We start from the raw sequence: 14256 nt of genomic DNA, 5'->3' as shown, positions 1-14256 counted from the left end.
ACTCTCCTCAAGATTCAAATGAATCAAGTAAGGTCTGAGGAGAATGTGGCAGATTTTTTCACCAAATCATTGCCTAAGGACACATTTGAGAAACATGTGAAAAGCATAGGAATGCGAAGATTTTTCAAGCTCCCTAGATTAATGTAAGTATCAGGGGGAGGTGTAGACGTTAGGGGGAGTCTAACACACACATGTCATACTCAAATGTAAAAGGTGCGTTGTGCTCTTTTCGTTCGACCAAGATGTATTTTTGTCCCACAGGGTTTTTATTGTTACTTGGCAAGGTTTTTAGTGAGGCAACAACTCATGCACCATTTCGTCTTTGACTTGGCACAAGGGGGAGTGTTAAAGGAAAAACATATTGTGTGCCTTCGTCAAAGTGATTGACGGAGAGGGAATCAAGCAATTACCGATTAACATCAATCAGCATGGATTACGAACCAATCAGTAGTTAATGTCATTATTGTAATTGTTCTTTCCATTATAATTCTCTCCCTATATAAAGGGGTTATGAAATGAAATGAGTAGACCAATTCCAACCCATTTTTACTTTTACACAACATTATTTCTATATTTTTTTTTCAAGTTTCAGATTATAGTTTAAGCTTATGAATTATAGATCAGATTTTTCTTTTCTAAGCATGTAAGTTTTTGTATGGGTGACAATCCAATTGAAAACTAGATCACATAGACCAAGCGAATGATGAAAAAAAGGTATAGGTCACTTGCTAACGAATCTAGTTCTCAAAAAGTCAAAAGTATTCCTATACCTTTGTTTTCTTTGTCCTCCCAGAGTTTCATTCTCATGTCACTTAGATACCAAGTGCAGTGTTTCATAATTTTGCTTGAACAAGTTCTGTTGGGTATATACAGATTTCTCAGCGGCCACTTGTATTTTATTTTTCATAGAGATGGGCTAGAGAAGTGGAAGAGCAACATCAAACTTATCGGCAGTGGAGTGGATTGCAGGGACATGCCTCCAATGTATGGAGCAACCTGCTGCACACACTCTGGCTGATAGATTTGGGAATGTGCTGATAGACATCTGCTGATAGACCATATATCAGGTTCCTCTTTCAATCCTTACTTTTTAGGTCTCAATTTGCTGTTATGACATGGTTTTGACTTGGTGAACTTGCAAGTACTAAGATATTATTAACATGATACATTAGTTTAGGATGGCTGATGTTGTGCTTGTTGTATTGTGCTATACTTCTATTGTTTCTTTTTCCATGGTTACAACCTCAAATTTTAAGATGTACGAACCCTCTGTTCACATTCTTATGCTTTGATATTTTCATTAATACATGCCTGTTGCTATGGTTTTCCAACTTTTTCCCTTTATACTTCACTCAGTCTAAGAAAATGCAAGCATATATAGCCTTAAGGGTAAAATTTAGTTGTTCCAACTGATTATTAGCCATCCCTATATTTCTATTCTCTATTATTGTTTAAGAGATTTTTGTATGCATTTTGGTGCTTGACCTTGTGGAGAAGAGTGATAAATTTTCTTGGAGATACGATGAGTTCTTATATATTATTCATAAAAAGGTTGAATTGGAGAGTGGAAATGAAATCCTTACTCAAAATGAACTGAAGCAACTATTTCACATTGTGAATAGAACTGCTAGTTTAGGTATTATCAAATATAAGAGGAAACTGTGCTTGGTTTTGCATAAGAAAATGGTAAAACTTGGGGAAGTCCTTTAGATCTGCTGTTCTTGTGAGTGGCCAAGTAGGTGCATTATAAGAAATGTGTTTCTTTGTGGCTAGCAAGTCCTTGAAGAATCCTAAATTAATTGCAGAATGATAGGATCAGTTAGAAAATCATCATTCTTGGATGATTCATTACTTGTTTTGGACTTAGTCTCTTACTGCAGAAAGGGCATATGTTGGTCTTTGATCAATAAGCATTTGCTTGGAGAATATCCATTTTGTTGAAACATGTTATGGGGTTTATCTTAGAAGGAAAGTGATGTTTCAACGTGTTCATGGTATGCTCCTTGCAACTTCTGTAATGCCCTCTTTGGATAGGGTGATTTGGACGTAAGGATTTGGATTTGGACTTTCCAAATACAAATAACTCCGATTGACAAACCTTTTTAATTGAGAATTTGGATTTGAGTAAATCACCCCTCAGATTTGGTAAACAATTGTGCCACCTAGTTATTTCACATCTCAGCTTCTTCTCTTTCCCGAACAGAGAAGCTCGGTCTCGTTCCACATCTTCTCTCAATGCATTGCACAGCTTCGGCAAACATCTCTGCACCGATTCGTGAAGGAGGTCTCTCACTCTTCTCACAATTAAATCAGTAAGACTGATTTCTATTTCTTTATACTTTTCAATTTTGGTGAATTTCTTGTTTATGTTCATTGTTTCTGATTTAGAGAATGGGAGTACCCCGTTACTTCGTTTCTTTCATTCATGGCTAAATGCTGAAATCCTATGTTAATATGGATTTGGGTGAAACTTTGGTGTATTGTATATATAGCTCTAGCCTTGTATTTTTAGTCCCATTATAAAGCTTGAGATTAATCATATAGTATTCTAATCCATATCATTTTTTATTGTTATGTTTTTGCTATCTTGGATTCGATGCCAGGTAGAAGAAATGACAATGGATGGACACTTTATTGAGTTTGTATTGATGAGAATGTCATGCTCTTGTTACTCTTTAGTATAAGTTTTGGCTGTGCAATTGCAGTAAAAGCATATTTTATTGCCTTTATGTATCACTAGTTCATTTTGGTGGGAGAATTGGACATGGTTTCTTGCTTGATATTATTGGCTTGATGGCCATAGTCTCTTGAATTAAGAAACGTCACTTGATCTTAGAAATAGATTAGCTTACTTAGCAAAAAGATATCCTATTGGTAGTTGTGATATGAGATGGGTGGGAATGAAAGTCAGAAATTATACATGTAATGGATCATATAGGTTGTAGTGAAAGTGGTCTGGAGTTTGACTTGGAAAGTGGTGAGACTAAATCTGACAGTCAAGAAGATGGAAGTACTGTAGAGTCCAGTTCCCATGGTAAACATTCAGAATGGGAATTCTTAGATTTTGTTTTCTGCTATGGCTGATAATAATACCCACTGGATTTAAGAGTTCCGAATAAGCTTCGGTTGGGACTGAATAATGTCGAGTAATACTATGATATGATGTGATTATAAGAAAATATTCCCCCTATTAGGCATGTTGCATTTGAGTATCGTGATTGTTACTCTTGTGAGGGACCCGAAACTTTAGATAAAATTAAGGTTTTTGGTTCCAGTGGTTACCTTGGACAATGCGATTAGCTGCTGTAAAGATGAATTATGTTATCAAAAGAATAGAGATGATACAGGTTGCTCCTTTAGGAGCTTGTGATCTCATAATTCTAGTTGTATGCCCTGCTTTTGTTCAATTGCATAACCCATTTGTTATTGCATCTTCTACACACATTTCAATTAAAAGTTTTCTGATTGTATACTTTTAAATGAGAGCAGGTGGGTAACCGGATTATCCGGAAGAGGATCCATGGGCATGTAGAGCACGGGCAGCCATCAAGGTGCACTGAGGAGTTCCGCTTGAGGAAGGTGAAGAACGATCAGCTGAAGGCAGAGGCCAAGGCTAAGCGTGAGGTCATCAACACCAAGAGACAGCCAAAGGGTCCCAAGCCTGGTTTCATGGTTGAAAGGTGCAGTGCATGAGCTTACCTGAGCCATGAGAATGAAAAGACATCTTTTGATCTTCAAATTTGGTCTTTGACAAGACAGCAAGCAGAAGCAGATTGCAATAGTCTTCAGAAGGAGAAGAAGGTATCAACTAAACAAACGTGGTCTTCGGCTTCAGACTTGGGCTTAAAATGTAGAGTTTTGTTAAAATAAGGAATGTCAATATTTACTATATACTAAAGCTCCTGCATTATTCATTTTACTGTTCATCTTTGGTGTATGAAATGACTCTTTTGCCCTCTATTTTTTGTTAACTACGGCGCAGAGAGAGAAGAGTGCAGCGGAGGAGGGAGAGCTGTTTCCGCCGTGCCCAGAATAGCCCAATAGAAATCGGAGAAGCTGATCCAGGAATTGTACATCAGTGTAACTTTGGGTTAGGGTAACAGAGCGAAGAGGAATACCAGGAGCTTAGTTCGTAGAAGATGTGCAGTCCTTCCAACCTTCCCCGGGTAGTGATCGATTACCATACACACCTATCGGCTTGATGTCCTTTTTTTTTTTTTTTTTTAGTCTTTGTCTTGATTTTAGTAATTAGTTCTGCACATACCTGGGATTTGAGTGAAGTAACAGAGGACGGACTGTATTGTGGCCACTGAGCTTGCGAAGCCCCTCACTGCTTACTGCATGTAAGATTAGCTCAATTTAATTACTTTAGTTCAATTTTCTGATTATTTACGTCTGCACAGGTCAAACTTTTGGAGAAAAAATAATGTGTGTGATACTAAGAATGGAAACTGATTAGACATAGCTCAAAATGGGTGAAGCTTATATTTTCAAGCTTTCCTTTATCCTCAACATCTGCTTAAGGCTTTTCAGTTGAGATATTATTGGAGTGGTGTTTTTCTGATTTGACTCTGGTGAGTTCTTCGGGAGACATTACTGTTTTGTTTTTTTTTTCAAAACTTCTGGTTAGTTACTTTCGAGAAGGTGTGTTCCTGCAGATTTGTTAATACATATCTGACTATTAACAAATCAGATGATGGTGATCAATGGCAAGAAATCTGTTTCTGCTGTTAATGTTCTCTCACATAATAGTGACTAATGACAAGAATTAAATTCGATCTTATTCTCTGACTTCTTCGTGCAGCATTGACAACGCATTTGGTACATGAAGTGGAACTAATTTTTTAGGACACATCAACAATATACCCTGATAATACAAAACATTTGATAGTTAACTAAAAGTAAACGATATCAAGTAGTAGGAAATTGGTTTTAATTTTAATATTGATTGAGATTTTATTGATTTGTATATGTTATTGAAAGGCTTTTCTTGATTTTGTTTTTTCAGGCAATGACAGAAACGAGTTTGGAGTAGAATCTCAGCCAAAAGAGGCTGAGGAAAGTGTGGTAAGTGATTCTCAACATCTGCATTACGAATTGTGAGGCTGCTCAATTGGTTTACGAGTTTGAGTTGCGAATGGAAGTTCTTTTGCATTTTATTATTCTTAGACTACTTTTAAGGTTGGATTAGTTGCTAACATGCATTCTGGGTTTTGTACTTTTAGACTACTTATAGAAGTTCTTTTGCATTTTTATTATTCTTAGGTTCCATACTTTTGTCAAATTTGTAGTAATTTCATAATCAATTTGTTCATTATAAAGAGTTTAGGATGATCACATCTCATTTCTATACTATTGACCATGGCAAGAGCTCCATGTTGTGACAAAGCTAATGTCAAAAAAGGACAGTGGTCTCCTGAGGAAGATAAAGCTAAGTCTTGGGACTCATGGAACTGGTGGCAATTGGATTCATCTGCCACAAAAAGCTGGTAAGTTTATTAAAGGGTCTTCCTAAACTGGAACCAATCTTTAAGGATTTAAATGCCAATATGTATGGCAACCACGTATCCTATTGCATGTAAAGTAAATGGTTTTATTATGTTAGATTCTTAATGGAATTCTTGAATCGAATTTGGAATTTGTATTATTGGTTTTGGCTCATGATTGGTTTCATCAAGATGTTTAATTTAAACTTAGATAGTCACTCGAATTTGGTAGAGGAGTTAACGTCACTCCTGGCTCACAAGTGATATTAATTCTGCCACAATGACATTGTAAACCTAGCAACCAGTATGATTTGTTACCTGTTGTTTTGTTTTATGCTACGCCTTCAAATTTTTGACAATATTCGGATAAATGGTAGAAATTCTAATGACCTATAATAAAGCCCAAATATATTTTTAATTCCGGAACATTTTGTTCTCTGTTTATCATGAACTTATGACAACCTTGCTTTTGTTGTTTTTCTGTCTAAAACAGGCTTTTAGATTCTTCAACAAGAATCAAGTTGACCACATTAAGGTAAGAAGTAATCTTCTATATGTATATTTGTTTTGTTAAATGAGGGCCAGGCTTGGTCAAAAAGTTCTATGTTGAGGGTGGTACAATGCGCACCCACTGCGTAACTTACATACCAAATTTTGAGGGTGGTACAGTGAGGGCTTGGTCAACATAATCTTCTATGTGTCTATTTGCCAAAAAGTTCATTCAAGTCTGTGATGTTAACCAACTGATCGATTTTTTGATTTGAATCAAAGAGTTTCCAGTTTCTGAACATAAATATTACTCTAGCTGTAGATGAATAACACTTCTAGCTGAATTTTGATTGAATTTCTTTACAAACTTCTTTGTTTACTTCTGATAAAGTAATCTGGGGTTCGCATCCAAAACCAATTGGCAATTGATAGAGTGGCCCAAACCCTTATAAATCCATAGGCAAGGTCCCATTTTTCCCATGTGAGATGTATATATTCTCAACACGCTCCCGCACGTGTGGCGAATTTTCAAGCCATACACGTGGACAATTTTTGGGTGTCGTGAAGCCCGTGTGGTCGTTAGGCATACACATGTGGATAACCCGCTCTGATACCATGATAAAGTAATCTGGGGTTCGCATCCAAAACCAATTGGCAATTGATAGAGTGGCCCAAACCCTTATAAATCCATAGGCAAGGTCCCATTAATTTTCTGCTTTGGTCTCACCAAATTGAATCCTATCTTCATGGTAACAAACTCTTCAAATTTGTAGATGGGTCATTCCCTTGCCCAGCTCCCTCTTCTTCTGATCATGAGGCATGGTTCTGCACTGATAAGAATCTTGTCAATACCGTGTCAGCAACTTTGTCTGAGCCCATGCTCGCTTCTGTTGTTGGCTGCAAAACCTCAAAAGCCATTTGGGATCGCATCCAGGACTATTTTACACAAAAGTCTACTGCCAACTCATCTCATTTGCGACGCAAGATTAATGAGCTTTCTCGTGGAACCCGCACCGTTTCTGAGTACCTACAAGAAGCTAAGTCTATTTCAGATCAACTTGCCTCCATTGGTGAACCCGTCTCCAACACTGATCTGGTTCAAGCAGTCTTGAGGGGTCTTGGAGATGAATATGATATGCTGGTCATCGCTCTTGAATCGCATGACAACTTACCTCACTTCTCTACTCTACGGTCTCGCCTTCTCAACCATGAGGCCAAGCACTGCTCATCACCACCACCTCTCGCTATGTTAGCATCCCCCCATACACATTCTCACCAGAACAAGTCTTTCGGGTATCGCCCTCATAGTCGGTTTAACAATAGAAATCGCCGGAACAACACCAATGCTTTCAATACTCCTGCAAGGATATCTTCTCCTGGTATCTTAGGCAGCGTTCCTAGCTCTAGTCTGTGTCAACTTTGTCATAGACCAGGTCACTCTGCTCCCACATGCCCCATGATCAACCGCTTTGCTCGCCCACCAGTTCCGAACTCTCTCCATACTGCCTTTGCGGGTTTACAAATTGCTGGGCAACCTCCTTATGACACAGCTTGGTATCCTGACACTGGTGCTTCCACTCATATGACTGGCAACCCGACCTATCTACAACAGCGCCATCCTTATACCGGCTCCGACTCTGTTATGCTTGGAACGGGTGATCAGCTGCCTATCACCTATACGGGTAACATGTCACTTTCTCTTGGCTCCAACTCATATAGGTTGAATAATGTTTATGTCATTCCCTCCATGCGTAAAAACCTTCTTTCTATTGCCCAATTCTGTACTGATAATCATGTGCTTTGTGCCTTTGACTCTCATCATTTCTATATTTTTGATCGTTCTACGGGTTGTCTTCTGTTTCAGGGCCTATATAAGAATGGTCTATACAAACTACCTTCACTTCCGTCCAGTCTACAAGCCTTGTCGGCTTCTCTGCAGTCATCTACTTTATGGCATAGTCGCCTTGGTCACCCGTCTAGTAAAATTATGTCTTACTTAGGCAAAAATAAATTGTTATCTTCCAACTTTAAATTGGACAAAATTTTTTGTAAGGGTTGTGCTTTGGGAAAATCCACACAACTCCCCTTTTCTTCTTCTCATACAATAAATACCGAATCTCCTTTTCGGCTTGTGCATTCTGATGTATGGCAATCACCAATCTCTTCTGCTAAAAATTATAAGTATTATGTTCTATTTACAGATGATTACACAAGGTTTACATGGTTATACTTTATGAAACACAAGTCTGAAGTTCTTGACCACTTCAAGAATTTTTTGTCTTATATTAACAACCAGTTTTCCTCCACCATACAACAATTCCAAAGTGATGGTGGCAAAGAGTATGATAATGCTGCTTTTAAAACTTTTTGTTCCTCCCTTGGTATTCATCATCGTTTTTCTTGTCCCCACACTCCTCAACAAAATGGCCTTGTTGACGTCGCTCGAACCCTTCTTGTCACCAGCCATGTTCCTCTCAATTTTTGGGTCGATGCTGTGTCAGCGGCGGTATATCTTATTAATCGCCTTCCCACTCCACTTATTCAGTGGTCCTCTCCATACATTCGTCTCTATGGCATTAACCCTTCCTATTCTGAGTTGCGAGTTTTTGGTTGTGCATGTTATCCCCATTTGGGGGCCTATCTGACTAACAAGCTTTTGCCTAGGACTGTTGAGTGTGTTTTCTTAGGCTATAGTCTACAACACAAAGGATACAAGTGTTTGGATCGCACCACTGGTCGTGTTTACATCTCCAGACATGTTCGATTTGATGAGCAATCTTTTCCATTTGCTCAACTCAGATCTTCTCCTGTTTCCACCTCCTCTGAGTGGACTTGCATTCCGGTTACTCCGCCTCTTCCGGCTCCCCAGCCCCCTCCGGCTTCTCCGCCTCATTCGGCTCCCCAGTCCCCTCCGGCTCCGCCGCCCTCTCCAGCTCCACAGCCCCCTCCGGCTCCCCAACCTCCTCCGACTTCCCAGCCCCCTTCTGCTCCACCACCTCCTCCGGCTTCACAGCCTCCTCCAGCACCATTACGCACCTATCAACGTCGGCAACCTACTTCAAATGCTCCATCCGGCACACACGCTGTCCTACCCTCTCTTCCAAAGCTTTCTTTAGATGATTCCTCCTCAGTTCCAGGTTCTCCTACCGTAGCCATCCATCCCATGGTTACTCGCAAGCGGGATGGCACTCTCACACCTTTCATCCGCACTGATGGTACTGTTCGATATCCCTTACCCAAGGCTCTTCTAGCTCTCACCAGCTCTTCTCCTGCTGAACCAACCTGTTATACTGACGCTGCTCGTCATCCTGAATGGCGCCAGGCCATGTCTGTTGAGTTTAATGCCCTTCTTAAAAACCACACATGGGTTCTTGTCCCTCCTGATCCGCGACAGCATGTTGTTGGTTGTAAGTGGGTGTTCAAACTCAAGCGCAAGTCTGATGGTTCTATTGAGCGGTACAAAGCCCGTCTTGTTGCTAAGGGTTTTCATCAACAACCTGGTGTTGACTTCGATGAGACCTATAGTCCTGTAGTCCGACATACCACCATCCGGACAATTCTATCCCTAGCTGTCTCCTTTGGATGGACCCTCCGTCAGTTGGATGTGAAGAATGCTTTTCTTCACGGTGTTCTTGCTGAAACAGTGTTTATGCGTCAACCTCCAGGCTTCGCTGATCCAGCTCGCCCTCATCATGTTTGTCGCCTCAACAAAGCAATATATGGTTTGAAGCAAGCTCCTCGTGCATGGTTTCAGCGGCTCAGTGGATTCCTACTTCAATTTGGTTTTCTTCAAAGTCAGGCTGATCCATCTCTGTTCATTTTTCGAACCGAGTCGGCCATCATGTTGCTTTTACTGTATGTGGACGACATTATTCTGACTGGGAATCAACCTGAACTTCTCTCTTCGTTTGTCACCACTCTTAACAAAGAGTTTGAGCTCAGTGATCTTGGTGGTCTTTCCTACTTTTTGGGTTTAGAAGCTAAACCTACTCCTACCGGTCTTCGACTCTCTCAGACCAAGTACACCATGGATCTCCTTCATCGCCACTCCATGACTGCGTGCCAACCTTGTACTACACCGGTTTGTGCTACTTCTCAGCTGTCTCACCTGCAAGGTGATTTGCTGCCTGATGGCACTGAGTATCGGCAAATTGTGGGCGCTCTTCAATACTTGACATTCACTCGCCCTGATATTGCCTATGCTGTTCACCATGTTGCTCAATTTATGAGTGCTCCTCGCACCTCTCATCTCATTGCCGCTAAACATATACTTCGCTATCTGAAAGGGACTCCAGACTTTGGTTTGTCTTTTCGTCGCTCCTCGAGTCCTCTCACTCTTCGTGCTTATTCGGATGCGGATTGGGCTGGATGTCCTGACACTCGACGTTCCACCACAGGTATATGTGTGTTTTTAGGGCCTAATCTTATATCTTGGTGTGCTAAGAAGCAACAGGCTGTTTCTCGCTCCTCTGCTGAAGCTGAGTATCGTTCTCTTGCTCATGCTTGTGCTGATACTATCTGGATTTCATATCTCCTCACTGAACTTCAGTTTTCACCTCCTCGACCCATCATCCTTTTGTGTGACAACCTCAGTACCACTTACATGGCCTCTAATCCAGTCTTTCATGCCCGTACCAAGCATATTGAACTCGATTATCACTATATCAGCCAATACCTTCTTTCTGGTGCTCATCGCGTTCAATTCACTCCATCTCCAGATCAGATTGCCGATATCTTCACGAAATGTCTTTCCCGCCAGCGGTTTGATCTTCTACGGTCAAATCTTGTCTCTCCTGGATCGTCAGATTTGCGGGGGAGTGCTAAATCACCTAATTAACCATCTCTGTCCAGATTCATTGTATTTTGTAATTGCTTGATCTTAGCTTCCTCTTCATTATGTAATTGCCTAGATTAAAGATCTACTTAGCTAACTCATTGTAATTGCTTAGACAGAGGATCTAGATAGCTTAGACATAGGATCTAGATAGCTGTAATTTAGTAATCCTAGCTTAGACAGAGGATCTAGATAGCTGTAATTTAGTAATCCTTTGTGTATATAATGCTTTCCTCACAATGAGAAGAATACACAGCAAATTCTATAAATCCTTTTAACTTCAACAATTTTAATTTCTATCATAATTTACACTTTCGGTTTTGTACAGCTCCCAAACTGAGATTTAGTTGATAATCTAAGAAAACAAACTTATACCAAAAGCAAATAGAAAAGGCTTGATTTTGAAACAAACCGTCTTTCTACGGTTATTTTATAAACTTCTGCACATAATTACTTTTATTCAGTTTTCTGCTCCGATCTACTCCCAAGTTCTGAATTTTGTTGATTTAGTATATGTTTATGTAATGTCCATTTGAATTGTATTTAACAGGGTGATCAGAACACGTGGTTTTCTAATAAAGAAGCCAAGCTGCCGAAATTGCAGAAAGTCACCCCTCAATTTGGTTCATTTTCGATCCCTATTTGTTCTTCAATTTAGTTTACATTGGTCATTTTATATGGATTTATTGATCTGCCAGAATTCAGGCATTAATTTAATGTTTTCATATTGTAGGAACTTTGTTTCTTCCATGACTTGGCATCTGAGTAATCGACTGCAATACTTTGAAGGTAACAATCTGATATTTTCCAATCAGTTCTCTGTTTATCTTATGAAACCATTTCAATTTGATACTTTCAAGCACAACAAACACTCAGCCACATTTATCGTCTTTTTCCTTTATCATTGTCGTTTTTTATTTATCTATTAATTTTAAATACATACAATTTGATCTCAATTAATAAGCCAACTTTTAAGTTTTCAATAGTTCCAGTATCCAAAATGTTTTGCTACTGCTTTCAGTTTTCAACTTTCTTTCTATTTTGTCTCTCTCTGTTTCCAGCTTCAATTTTAGATCTGTTGTTATTATTCCTTCCATTTTGAATTCTTGCTCATTTTGAAGCTCTTCGATTTTCAATTAATTCACTGAGGTATCTACAGCAAGATTGTTGTTTTGCTTATGGATGTTTGTTTTAGTATTTCATTTCTGTTAAATACAGGGTTAGAAGATCGTTTGAATATTGACAATTGTCAACTCCTTAATCTTTATTGTTTTGTGAATCTGTATGCCTTATATATCAATGCTGCTTTTTATTTCAAAATCACTATCTGCCATAGAGACAATCCTTTAGATCTGTATGAATTCAATAGGAATTCATCTTTGAAAAGAACATTCCCAAGATTATTGTTCTGCATTTTGATAATGTCATTCATGTTGCTTATTAGATAGTTGTAGCATGCGGATCCATATTCTTTTGTTTTGTTTATACTGATAAAGCTGCTCCAAGTATGTTGTTACATCATTCTTACAAACAAATTTCCATTACAGAAAAGTCAGTTTATCAACACGCACGCACTACTAGCTAACAAATGTACTACTACTTCTTACTGTACCAAAGTGCTTTAAACTTCAAGCAGTTTTGTTTTTCATCTGATGGTAAGCTTAGAAAAATAATTCGTTTGCAACAACATATAATGCATAAGCTTTTGACAGAAAATGAAAATTCAGCATCCTTCAGATTCATATAAAAACTGCCTTGCTGCCTTGACAATTAAAGGTTATGTATTCTTTATACTGTTTCTGTACAGGTTAAGCAATATCAGTATACCAAAGATACAAAACGAATTGCTTCTAAAAAGTCATGGTTCTCTTACGAATCTGGTATGATTTGCAAATCTGATGGTTTCTTTTTCTAATTTTTTTTTTTTTTTCTATATGCTCTCCTTAAGTATACTTGGTTAGACTCCACGTCTAATCTAATTCAAGCACTCCTTCCACAGGTCTGGGAATGGCTTCCTGTGATTTTAATCATTGATTTATTTGTATTATCCTCCAACACTGTGGCACTCAAAGGTCAGACGATAAATTATTTACAGTCTTGGACATCATTTTACACTTTTCAATTTCAATATCTGCATCACTATTTATGCCTGGTAAATGCTAAATGCATATATCCACGTAGTTTAGTGTTGTTTAATGTGATGTTCATGATGTAAATAGATACTTCTTCTTGATTTGATGTGGAGGTGTGCATTAGCTAATATTATGTTTTCATAGCATTTCTCAAATTCTCCATCTGCAAGATTTTTTAACTTTGGATGATGACTGCAGTTGAACATCTTTCTTTTTCTTCTTTGGGTGAAACAGTGATAACTCGATCAGCTATGAGTAGATGTATTGCAGCCTCCTTCAGTACTCATGTTGTAAAGTTTTTAGTCACACAAAGGTGCTGAACTTGGGAACTTTGAGATCTTTTCTCACATGTTTGTTATAGGAGAGATCTTCTATCATTGTTGTGTCTGAAATCTCTTTCTTTGAGAAATGCAGCACTTTTGAAAATTGTTTTTGTTATTTCCTGCAAAGGAAGAGGCAGTGACAGATTATTAATATGAATGTTGTAAAATATGTTGCAGTAAACATGTAAAATGTTTGTCATTAATGAAATCGATATCTGATAGCTTTTAGTTCTCCTTACAATTTTATATCCCTGCATATTTTTGGTAGTCTCTGTATATACTATATAGAAATTTCTCCTAAAAAACATCGGTTTTCTTTTCTTTTCCTTAATTTCTTACCAATCTCAAAGTAGATATCTATTTGTTTTCTGTAAAGTTCAGAACTATAGAAGTGATCATACTGGTATGTGTTTTTGATAATGGCATATGTTTTTGATTCATGAACTGGTTTTCAGTATACTGTAATGATGAATTTTTAAGTTTTTTTGACTGGAGATGTTAAAGTTAGTTCCTTTATACACCACAAAATTCTATTTATGCTCAAATTGGGTCTACTGCATTTGAATCACCGTGAGTATATCTCATGCAACCAAGTAAAGCGGAATAATACGTCTCAATTAGCGGAACCTGCGCTTCTACACTGCAATTAGTTGATAAAATACCAACAAATCAAGTTGATAAAATACCAGTTATTGATTTGCTACTCTATTCTTAAAATTTAATATCTCATTTCATCAATTAAAGTTTCAACTTCCACGAGTTTCAGACTAAATATGCATAACTCCTCTACAACATCCTCTGCAACAGCATAACTCCCGCAGCAAAGCGCGGGCAACTATTCCTAGTTTATACTAACAAGTTTGAATGTTACTGAAAGTGACCAGATAAGATAGTAAGATGCATGTGGACTATATCGATGGTGTCCCCAGAAGGAGCTTAATAATATCAAATCTGGCTGCCATGACTTTGAAAGCATTGGCAGAACTATCGTA

The 14256-nt window shown here is 38.4% G+C and overlaps 1 long non-coding RNA gene across 1 annotated transcript; it reads left to right on the top strand.

Moving 5' to 3' along the window:
- Positions 1 to 1049: 1049 nt before the first annotated feature.
- Positions 1050 to 12534, top strand: LOC112195841. Its single transcript, XR_005809823.1, has 9 exons — positions 1050 to 2312; positions 3490 to 3801; positions 3983 to 4343; positions 5009 to 5067; positions 5370 to 5489; positions 5980 to 6021; positions 11360 to 11432; positions 11543 to 11598; positions 12357 to 12534. It is a non-coding gene; the product is annotated as an uncharacterized LOC112195841 (long non-coding RNA).
- The last annotated feature ends 1722 nt before the right edge of the window (positions 12535 to 14256 follow it).

Source organism: Rosa chinensis, chromosome 4, assembly GCF_002994745.2.
Source record: "Rosa chinensis cultivar Old Blush chromosome 4, RchiOBHm-V2, whole genome shotgun sequence".
In the NCBI taxonomy this organism is placed as follows: domain Eukaryota; kingdom Viridiplantae; phylum Streptophyta; class Magnoliopsida; order Rosales; family Rosaceae; genus Rosa; species Rosa chinensis.
Note: the sequence above shows the minus strand (reverse complement) of the source record. Positions and strands in the feature narration are given on the sequence as shown.